General features: G+C 40.7%; 1 pseudogene; it reads right to left on the reverse strand.

Moving 5' to 3' along the window:
- Positions 1–11,247: 11,247 nt before the first annotated feature.
- LOC122236847 lies at positions 11,248–11,401 on the reverse strand (annotated as a pseudogene).
- Positions 11,402–12,084: the final 683 nt, after the last annotated feature.

The following is a 12,084-nucleotide window of genomic DNA, read 5'->3' on the forward strand; positions in this document are numbered from 1 at the left end:
ATTAAGGAAGATGCTTGTTGGGATGAGCACTGGCTGTTATATATGTAAGTGATGAATCACTAAATTCTATTCCTGAAATCATTATTACACTATATGTATGCTAACTTGGATGTAAATTTAAAATTAATTAATTAAAAAATAGAGCAGCTAATGTGTAAAGGAAAAAAATAATTACAACATTTTATATTCAGGTGTCTTGATTTTCTCTCAGCATTTTAATCTTCTATGCAAAAGTTGTAAATGTTTGAGAATGTTTTTGTTTTCATTCTTTGGCTTTTGTGGCAACTAGTTATTCTATACCAATTAAGTATTAAAAAAGAATTGAAAAATAGTTATCAAGGAATGAATGATAATGATTCCTTTGCCATTTTTGATCATTTGGAAAATGATTAGTGTCTCAGTCTATTTGGGCTGGTATACCAAAATACCATATACTGGGTGGCTTATAAAAAACAGAATGTATTTGTCACAGTTCTAGAGGCTGAGAATTCAAGATCAGAGTGCCAGCATAGTCAAGTAAGGGGCCTCTTCAGGGTGGCAGAGTCCTTATTGTATACCCCTACATGGTGAAAGAGGCAAGAGATTTCTCTGGAGCTTCCTTTATAAGGCACTAACCCTACTATGCAGGCTCCCTTCTCATGACTTAGGCACCTCCCAAATGCCCCACCCCCAATAACATCATCTTTGGTGGGGTTATGATTCCAACATATGAATTTTGGGAGGACACATATACTCAACCCATAGCCATTATTAGGTTTGCAACTACCAACACAGGAGATGAGAAAAGGTAAAGAGTATGTGTATAATGGTAGGAAAAAAGGTAAGAATAGCAGTTGAGAGAAGTAAGATGGTAACTAGGAAGTGAGATGGGCAGTTCTGAGAGGTACTCACTTTCATGGTCTGTTTGTGACTTCTCCACAAGGCTTAATAGCAAAAACCATAGGAGAAACAAACATATCTTTTGTTATTAATTCTTCAGGCAATGAAAACCTTTGCATTCCTAAGCTCTGTTTATTTTAACAAATTTTGATGGCAATCTTCCTGTGTTTCAAATAAAAAACAGATGTCATAGTTTAATCTTCCTTGATAACACTGGTCCATAATTTTATCTATCTTTTCTTGCACTGTGCTATAATGCAGAGTACAATTCCACACCTACTTTCCATTTTTAAGCCTTTCCTTTGCTGTCAAGTTGTCAGTTCTCAAATCTGTCTGCTGCTGCCAGAATGCCCGCCTGTAGCTTGCTTCCAATCTTTTCTGGGCTTGGAAAATAGATAACTGAGCTGGCTAAGAATTATACATAAAATGCATGAGCTTTAAGGCCAAAAAATTTAGAACCAGAGCCCAGCCTCTGAGCTTCTCAACAGCCATTCTGGGGTGCAGCAGCCTTCTCTCTCTTACACTCATGCTCAAGGCTATGGTGAAGTTGTGCAAATGATGAGGCCTTAATAAATGACTGAGAAGCCATAGTCCTCCTCAGATTCATTGTTCCATTTCTCTAGACAGCTACAACTTGGCTGTTGAATGGGCATGCTTAATCATTGCTACCATTCATTCTCCCAAGGGAAGACTTGCAAGTGGCTCAGCTTCTCCCCAGACAGTCCTGTGACCAATCACCATTTTTCTTTAAAAAAATGTTTTTAATGTTTATTTATTTTTGAGACAGAGAGAGAGACAGAGCATGAACAGAGAGAGGGAGACACAGAATCTGAAGCAGGCACCAGGCTCTGAGCTGTCAGCACAGAGCCCGACGTGGGGCTCAAACTCACAGACTGTGAGATCATGACCTGAGCTGAAGTCGGATGCTTAACTGACTGAGCCACCCAGGCGCCCCCAATCACCATTTTTCTGCTTACCTTCCCCTCCTGCTTACCACAGTCACTTACTCTCAGCATGGAAACTCTCTAGGGCTCAACAAGAATAGTTAACAGTTCAGTGGCAGCCTTCTCTACCACATGTGTACATGAAGAAAATTTAAAAAAATCACTAAAGGTAACATGGAAACTTAGGAACCAAAATAACATTTTAGTTTTTGTTTTAATTAGTTTTCATTGATGGAAGAGCAAAAAAGCTGAAAAAGGGAAGTTCTGTGAGTAGGTAAAATTATGCTGGCCACCGTGACTTACTAGACAAGTGTCTTTGCTATGGAAATAACTGTTAAAAATACATAGTTTATGATAGAATTTATCTTTCTTTAATGTTTATTTTATGTTATTTTTGAGAGAGAGAGCACAAGCAAGGGAGTGGCAGAGAGAGAGACAGAGAATCCAAAGCAGGTTCCAGGCTCTGAGCTGTAAGCCCAGAGCCCAACATGGGGCTTAAACTCAGCAACTGTGAGATCATGACTTGAGCCAAAATCAGATTATGACTTGAGCACCTAGGTGGCTCAGTCAGTTGAGCGCCCGACTCCTGACTGCCACTCAGGTCATGATCCCAGAGTCATGGGATTAAGCACCCGCATTGGGCTCTGCACTGAACATAGAGTCTCTTTAGGATATTCTCTCTCTCTCTCTCTCTCTCTCTCTCTCTCTCCCTCCCCCACAGCCCCTCTCCCCCATTAATGCTCTCTCTCTAAAACAAACAAACAAAAATTTTCAAACTTAAAGTTAAAATTAAAAAAAACAAAAAACTCATCCAGGGTAAAATATTTTTTAAAAATTTCTCTCAATTTATCCTCTCTTCTCTATCACACTGGAATTGAGTTTTAGTCAGCCCCTCATCATTTCTACATTGGACTACTTCAGTTGCCTTCTAATACATATCCTTGCCTTCTGCCTCACTATCTGGTCTGTGTTCCACACACCACAAGTATGATCTGGGTAACAGGAATATCTGATCATTAAAACTATTTAACGTGTCCACACTTCTTTTGGATAATTCTAAATCCTTAATAAAAATGTGTCAGTATTCCTGATTCAATTTCTTCCAACCTCACTGGAGTACTTCTTGTCCTCCATCCCCCACCCAAGATGCCTTGCATGCCAGTAACACGGAACTCTGCTACATCCCTAATGTTCCCTCCTCTCTTGCCTTTAGGCAAGGTGTCTAACTACTTTTTCCCACAACACCATGGATACAATCTTTTCAGAGAGAGTGGTTGTCATATTTACTTCTTCACTCCCTTCCCACAGGAAAAAAGTTTTCTGAAGGTCAGGATCATGTTCTAATATTTGTATCTTTAGCCCATCATAAAGTAGATAATTGTAAAATGTTTGCTGAAAAAAAAGAAGAAAGGGTGAGAAGGAAGAAAGGAAGGAAGGAGGGAGGGAGGGAAATAATGAGGCTTTCCTCTTCAAAATTAAGCTGGACAACAAGAAATTCTGGAAAACAATTGGGTACAATCTCCACCTAAATACCCAAGTTAGAGCTTGCATTTTAAAATACTGTTCAGGGGGTTTATTGAAAGTTTTTCTTTGGAACTGTGCTCCCTGGGAGTTACCTGATGACAAGAATTCATATCTTGAGGCAACAAAATCAAAATTCCTTAAGAGAAAAAGCATGTTGTTCTCACAAAAGTTTGTGGAGCCCATAATTCTGCTATTTGTTTCTGCTTTGTAAGCGTACCTGACAGTCTCATGGGTTACCAAAAGTATACTTCTGATCAATGGTGGTCAAATTTTCTTTGGATTTAGATTTCAACACAGAACTAGCAAAATGTTTGTAGTGCTGAGCTGTGCCATCTGTATACATTACAACTCAAAAGACTACTTCAATGATGTGTTAGCAGAATAGCGTTATAAAAGGAGTTCACGAAAGGTACCAACCCTCTAAACACAGCTGGTTCCCCTGGCAACCAGCCCCCATCCTTGGGTAAGATCCAAAAGTCACCTCATTGAATGGATGTGAGGAAGATGGTGGCATAGGAGGACGCTGGGCTCACCGCGTCCTGCTGATCACTTACATTCCACCCACACCTGCCTAAATAACCCAAAAAACCACCAGAAGACTAGCAGAATGGATTCTCCAGAGCCAAGCATAGATGAGAGGCCCACAGAAGAGGGTAGGAAGGGCAGAGAGGCAGTGCGCGCTACAAGGACTGGTGGGAGGGAGCCAGGGCGGAAGAGCAGCCCGCCGGCAAAGCAGAGCTCCCGAGTCTGGCTGGCAAAAGCAGAGGGGCCGGACGGAGTGTGTTCTGACAGCAAGTGGGACTTAACATCTGGAAGATTTTAAGTTAACAGCTCTGCTCGGAGAGCGGGAGGGCTGGAGGACAATGGGAGGGAGAGTTGTTGAGCCCCGGACGGACCACAGAGCTCAGCTTGGCAGGGAACAAAGGCGCTCGCCAGCGCCATCTCCCTCACCCATCCCCCAGCCAAAATCCCAAAGGGAACCAGTTCCTGCCAGGGAACTTGCTTGCACCGTGCAGACACCCAACGCTGTGCTTCTGCGGATCCATCCCTCCGGAGGGTCTGACTCCCTCCCGGTGCCGCAGGGCCCCTCCCGAAGCGGATATCCAAAGGAAAAGCGGAAAAGCGAGCTGAGCCTGCCCCTCCCACCCCTGTGCACCTTGCCGATCCACCAGAACTAATACGCCAGATCCCCAGCACCACAAGTCTGGCAGTGTGCAAGTAGCCCAGATGGGCCATGCCACCCCACAGTGAATCCCACCTTTCCCCCTAGGAGAGGGGAAAAGAAGGTACACACCAGTCTGTGGCCCCAGCAGTGGGCTGGGGGCAGACATCAGGTCTGACTGCAGCCCCGTCCACCAACGCAAGTTATTCAAGACAGCACAGGGGAAGGGCCCTGCAGTTCCACACCACTCCAGGGACCATCCAAAATGACAAAATGGAAGAATTCCCCTCAAAAGAATCTCCAGGAAATAGCAACAGGTAACGAACTGATCAAAAACGATTTAAACAATATAACAGAAAGTGAATTTAAAGTAATAGTCATAAAATTAATCGCTGGGCTTGAAAACAGTATAAAGAACAGTAGAGAATCTGTTGCTACAGAGATCAAGGGACTAAGGAACAGCCAGGAGGAGCTAAAAAATGTTATCAATAAACTGCAAAATAAAATGGAGACAACTATGGCTTGGATTGAAGAGGCAGAGGAGAGAATAGGTGAACTAGAAGATAAAATTATGGAAAAAGAAGAAGCTGAGAAAAAGAGAGATAAAAAAATCCAGGAGTATGAGGGGAAAATTAGAGAACTAAGTGATGCACTAAAGAGAAATAATCTACGCATAATTGGTATTCCAGAGGAGGAAGAGAGAGGGAAAGGTGCTGAAGGTGTACTTGAAGAAATCATAGCTGAGAACTTCCCTGATCTGGGGAAGGAAAAAAGGCATTGAAATCCAAGAGGCACAGAGAACTCCCTTCAGAAGTAACTTGAATCGATCTTCTGCATGACATATCATAATGAAACTGGCAAAATACAAGGATAAAGAGAAAATTCTGTAAGCAGCTAGGGATAAACGTGCTCTAACATATAAAGGGAGACAGATAAGACTCGTGATGGATCTCTCTACTGAAACCTGGCAGGCCAGAAAGGAGTGGCAGGAAGTCTTCAATGTGATAAACAGAAAAAATATGCAGCCGAGAATCCTTTATCCAGCAAATCTGTCATTTAGAATAGAAGGAGAGATAAAGGTCTTCCCAAACAAACAAAAACTGAAGGAATTCATCACCACTAAACCAGCCCTACAAGAGATCCTAAGGGGGATCCTGTGAGACAAAACACCAGAGACATCGCTACAAACATGAAACCTACAGACAACACAATGACTCTAAACCCATAACTTGCTTTTTTTTGAATTTCTTTTAATGTTTATTTATTTTTGAGACAGAGAGAGACAAAGCATGAATGGGGGAGGGGCAGTGAGAGAGGGAGACACAGAATCGGAAGCAGCCTCCAGTCTTCGAGCCTTCAGCCCAGAGCCCGACACAGGGCTCGAGCTCACGGACCACGAGATCGTGACCTGAGCTGAAGTTGGACGCCTAACTGACTGAGCCACCCAGGCGCCCCTAAACCCATATCTTTCTATAATAACACGGAATGTAAATGGACTAAATGTGCCAACCAAAGACATAGGGTATCAGAATGAATAAAAAAAAACAAGACCCATCTAATTGCTGTCTACAAGAGACTAATTTTAGACCTGAGGACACCTTCAGATTGAGAGTGAGGGGATGGAGAACTATTTATCATGCTACTGGAAGTCAAAAGAAAGCTGGAGTAGCCATACTTAGATCAGACAAACTAGACTTTAAATTAAAGGCTGTAACAAGAGATGAAGAGGGCATTATATAATAATTACAGGGTCTATGCATCAGGAAGAGCTAACAATTATAAACGTCTATGCACCGAATACGGGAGCCCCCAAATATATAAAAACAATTACTCACAAACATAAGCAACCTTATTGATAAGAATGTGGTAATTGCAGGGGACTTTAATACCCCACTTACAACAATGGATAGATCTTCTAGACACACGGTCAATAAACAAACAAGGGCCCTGAATGAGACATTGGATCAGATGGACTTGACAGATATACTTAGAACTCTGCATCCCAAAGCAACAGAATATACTTTCTTCTCGAGTGCACATGGAACATTCTCCAAGATAGATCACATACTGGGTCACAAAACAGCCCTTCATAAGTATACAAGAATTGAGATCATACCATGCATACTTTCAGACCACAATGCTATGAAGCTTGAAATCAACCACAGGAAAAAGTCTGGAAAACCTCCAAAAGCATGGAGGTTAAGGAACACCTTACTAAAGAATGAATGGATCAACCAGGCAATTAGAGAAGAAATTAAAAAACATATGGAAACAAACAAAAATGAAAATACAATAATCCAAATGCTTTGGGATGCAGTGAAGGCAGTCCTGAGAGGAAAATACATTGCAATCCAGGCCTATCTCAAGAAACAAGAAAAATCCCAAATACAAAATCTAACAGCACACCCAAGGGAAATAGAAGCAGAACAGCAAAGACACCCCAAACCCAGCAGAAGAAGAGAAATAATAAAGATCAGAGCAGAAATAAACAATATAGAATCTAAAAAAACTGTAGAGAAGATCAATGAAACCAAGAGTTGGTTTTTTGAAAAAATAAACAAAATTGATAAACCTCTAGCCAGGCTTCTCAAAAAGAACAGGGCGATGACCCAAATAGATAAAATCATGAATGAAAATGGAATGATTACAACCAATCCCTCAGAGATACAAGCAAATATCAGGGAATACTATGAAAAATTATATGCCAACAAACTGGACAACCTGGAAGAAATGGACAAATTCCTGAACACCCACACTCTTCCAAAACTCAATCAGGAAGAAATAGAAAGCTTGAACAGACCCATAACCAGCGAAGAAATTGAGTCAGTTATCAAAAGTCTCCCAAAAAATAAGAGTCCAGGACCAGATGGCTTCCCAGGAGAGTTCTACCAGATGTTTAAAGCAGAGATAATACCTATCCTTCTCAAGCTATTCTAAAAAATAGAAAGGGAGGGAAAACTTCCAGACTCATTCTGTGAAGCCCGTATTACTTTGATTCCTAAACCAGACAGAGACGCAGTAAAAAAAAGAGAAGTACAGGCCAATATCCCTGATGAATATGGATGCAAAAATTCTCAACAAGATACTAGCAAATCGAATTCAACAGCATATAAAAAGAATTATTCACCATGATCAAATGGGATTCATTCCTGGGCTGCAGGGCTGGTTCAACATTTGCAAATCAATCAACGTGATACATCACATTAATAAAAGAAAAGATAAGAACCATATGATCCTGTCAATTGATGCAGAAAAGGCCTTTGACAAAATTCAGCAACCTTTCTTAATAAAAACCCTCAAGAAAGTCTGGATAGAAGGAACATATTTAAAGATCATAAAAGCCATTTATGAAAAGCCCACAGCTAACATCATCCTCAATGGGGAAAAATGAGAGCTTTTTCCCTGAGATCAGGAACACGACAGGGATGTCCACTCTCACTGCTGTTGTTTAACATAGTGTTGGAAGTTCTAGCATTAGCAATCAGACAACAAAAGGAAATCAAAGGCATCAACATTGGCAAAGATGAAGTTAAGCTTTCACTTTTTGCAGATGACATATTATACATGGAAAATCCTATAGACTCCACCAAAAGTCTGCTAGAACTGATACATGAATTCAGCAAAGTTGCAGGATACAAAATCAATGTACAGAAATAAGTTGCATTCTTATACACTAATAATGAAGCAACAGAAAGACAAATAAGAAACTGATCCCATTCACAATTGCACCAAGAAGTATAAAATACCTAGGAATAAATCTAACCAAAGATGTAAAAGATCTGTATGCTGAAAACTATAGAAAGCTGATGAAGAAAATTGAAGAAGATATAAAGAAATGGAAAAACATTCAGTGCTCATAGGTTGGAAGAATAAATATTGTCAAAATGTCAATACTACCCAAAGCTATCTACACATTCAATGCGATCCCAATCAAAATTGCACCAGCATTCTTCTCGAAGCTAGAACAAGCAATCCTAAAATTCATATGAACCACAAAAGGCCCCGAATAGCCAAAGTAATTTTGAAGAAGAAGACCAAAGTGGGAGGCATCACAATCCCAGACTTTAGCCTCTACTACAAAGCTGTAATCATCAATACAGCATGGTATTGGCACAAAAACAGACACATAGACCAATGGAATAGAATAGAAACCCCAGAACTAGACCCACAAAATTATGGCCAACTAATCTTTGACAAAGCAAGAAAGAATAGCCAATGGAAAAAAGACAGTCTCTTTAACAAATGGTGCTGGGAGAACTGGACAGCAACATGCAGAAGGTTGAAACTAGACCACTTTCTCACACCATTCACAAGAATAAACTCAAAATGGATAAAGGACCTGAATGTGAGACAGGAAACCATCAAAACCCTAGAGGAGAAAGCAGGAAAAGACCTCTCTGACCTCAGCCGTAGCAATTTCTTACTTGACACATCCCCAAAGGCAAGGGAATTAAAAGCAAAAATGAACTATTGGGACCTCATGAAGATAAAAAGCTTCTGCACAGCAAAGAAAGCAATCAACAAAACTAAAAGGCAACCAAAGGAATGGGAAAAGACATTTGCAAATGACATATTGGACAAAGGGCTAGTAGTATCCAAAATGTATAAAGAGCTCACCAATCTCCACACCCGAAAAACAAATAACCCAGTGAAGAAATGGGCAGAAAACATGAATAGACACTTCTTTAAAGAAGACATCTGGATGGCCAACAGGCACATGAAAAGATGTTCAACTTGCTCCTCATCAGGGAAATACAAATCAAAACAACACTCAGATATCACCTCACGCCAGTCAGAGTGGCCAAAATGAACAAATCAGGAGACTATAGATGCTGGAGAGGATGTGGAGAAACGGGAACCCTCTTGCACTGTTGGTGGGAATGCAAATTGGTGCAGCCACTCTGGAAAACAGTGTGGAGGTTCCTCAAAAAATTAAAAATAGACCTACCCTATGACCCAGCAGTAGCACTGCTAGGAATTTACCCAAGGGATACAGGAGTACTGATGCATAGGGACACTTGTACCCCAATGTTTATAGCAGCACTCTCAACAATAGCCAAATTATGGAAAGAGCCTAAATGTCCATCAACTGATGAATGGATAAAGAAATTGTGGTTTATACACACAATGGAGTACTACGTGGCAATGAGAAAGAATGAAATATGGCCCTTTGTAGCAACGTGGACAGAACTGGAGAGTGTAATGCTAAGTGAAATAAGCCATACAGAGAAAGACAGATACCATATGGTTTCACTCTTATGTGGATCCTGAGAAACTTAACAGAAACCCATGGGGGAGGGGAAGGAAAAAAAAAAGAGGTTAGAGTGGGAGAGAGCCAAAGCATAAGAGACTGTTAAAAACTGAGAACAAACTGAGGGTTGATGGGGGGTGGGAGGGAGGGGAGGGTGGGTGATTGGTATTGAGGAGGGCATTTTTTGGGATGAGCACTGGGTGTTGTATGGAAACAAATTTGACAATAAATTTCATATATTAAAAAAATAAAAATAAAAATAAAAAGCCTATAAGATAAAAAAAATAAATTTCATATTTAAAAAAAAGGAGTTCACAATGAAACCTTTAATGACTCTTTAGGCCATTTGATTTGGGATCAAATACAACATATGCAAAAGTGCTAGAATGCACAAGAATCAAGCACAGCTTTCTTGCCAAGGTGATCAGCAGGGTCTGCTGCATGAGAATGCATATTCCAGAGTCCCTATCAGTCAGACACACTAACCTCTGTTCAGCATGGAAGGGTGGCTTCTCTGCTCCTTCTCTGGCAAAGCCAGTATCTGGCTAGGAAAAAAAAATAAGCCATTCACATCGCCCCCAAAGGAAACTTAATAGCTAACATCACAATTCACATATTGACCATTGGACACATGATGGTAAGTCCAAGAAGGGATCCTCACATCCAGAAGGTCCAGCACAAGATCCTCTAGGATAGTAAAGTGTTGGTACTGCACTGGTCTGTGCCATAACGCAAGAGGGAAATTGAGTCTGGTTATGGTGGATCAAAAATTGGCAAAGATGTCTTCCAAGGTATTCTCTTTTGAGACCCTTTGCCAAAGAGTTCAATGTCAAACCATGCCTTCCTTAAGGGTACTGCAAGTGAATTGGGAAAAATGGATCCTTCTCAGAGAAGGAAATTAGGGTAGGAAGCATTAAAGCAGATGAATCACATTCTATGCAAAAATCAGTGCCTAATAATAAGATGAAGGTGGCTTGACTTCCAGAGATGGTTAACGAATGTTCCAAGGTGATCCCAGAGGCACTTGGCAGGAAAGGCAGTGTTATTCCCTTAAGAACAAACAGTTGAACGAATGTACTTGAACCAGTTTAGCTTGGAATATCTCCTTCATTTCACTGATCATATTGAAGAACTCCAGAAACTACTTTCAAGGAATTCTCCAACTACTCAACCATATCCAATAGGTATAAAGCCTAAGGCAAACCTTGGCAACCACAAGGATACCATAAAGTGTACCCTGAAAGATCATCTCCATCTAGGGCCTGCAATAAGTAAGCTCCTTGCTATTCCAAAGGAAAATTTGTTTAAGTAAGTCTAAATTTACCAATGCCAATTTCAGCGTTACCACTGAAAAAACTTAAACAATTGTCATTCAGGTGGCACTCTGATTTGTCATCAATTCAGAATTTACTAAATCTTAAATTTTCCTAATTATATAATACTGCTTTCAAAGAATCCAGGGACAGGACTGCATTTTGAAAATGTATTGATGATGTGCTCAAAAAGCCTTGTGGAAATAACCATTGACTACCTCACTTGATGAAATTAGTTACAAGAATGAGGAAAAAATTTTTCATATAAAATCAGAAATGTTAATGTCTCCTTCTACACTTGATCTTAGCCAAAAGGCCGAGAAGCAATTTTAATGTCTCCTTCTAAAGTTACCTATGTTACTAGCATTCACCCCACCTAAGACAATATGAACGTAATTACAGTTACCCTTCTAAAAAGGCCAGGCATGAATTTTAAGCTACTTAATAGCTCTTGAATTTCTACCAGGTTTTCAGTTATGAGGCCAATCACTGTTTCAGCTATACAAGTACTGTTTCCCATGGCCCTGACCGCAGTAAGAGTTAAGTCTGACATCTGGAAAGCACAGCAGCCCCTGGTGTCTGGGCCATGTCCCCAGTTAGTGAAATCAGAATCTCTGGTGGTGGCAAGGGGGAGGATTCGATACTGAAATGCTCCTAAAAGTTTCCCAGGTGATTCTGTTGTGTAGCCAGGGTTGTGAATCACTGTGGCGGATAAACAGCATTGTGCTGAACACAGTGATGGACATAAGCAACATGTAATTTATTCCTTGCCCTTAAGGACTTTGCCTCGGGGAAATAATTCTGCAATTATTCTGCAAATAATGAATATCTTTTGGAGCACTTAACTACTTGTTTTCCCCTTCCCTGAAACTTTTCCACCTACAGGCTGCCACTGGAGTGGGCTTAGGCAGCTTTCTGTATCAAAAATCCCTGCCCCTGCCAACCACGCTGGTCAAACGGAGGACTGGATATGCAGCACAAGATGAAATGATCGAATCTCTTGAAGTTTGG

Source organism: Panthera tigris, chromosome A2 (genome assembly GCF_018350195.1).
Source record: "Panthera tigris isolate Pti1 chromosome A2, P.tigris_Pti1_mat1.1, whole genome shotgun sequence".
Lineage (NCBI taxonomy): Eukaryota > Metazoa > Chordata > Mammalia > Carnivora > Felidae > Panthera > Panthera tigris.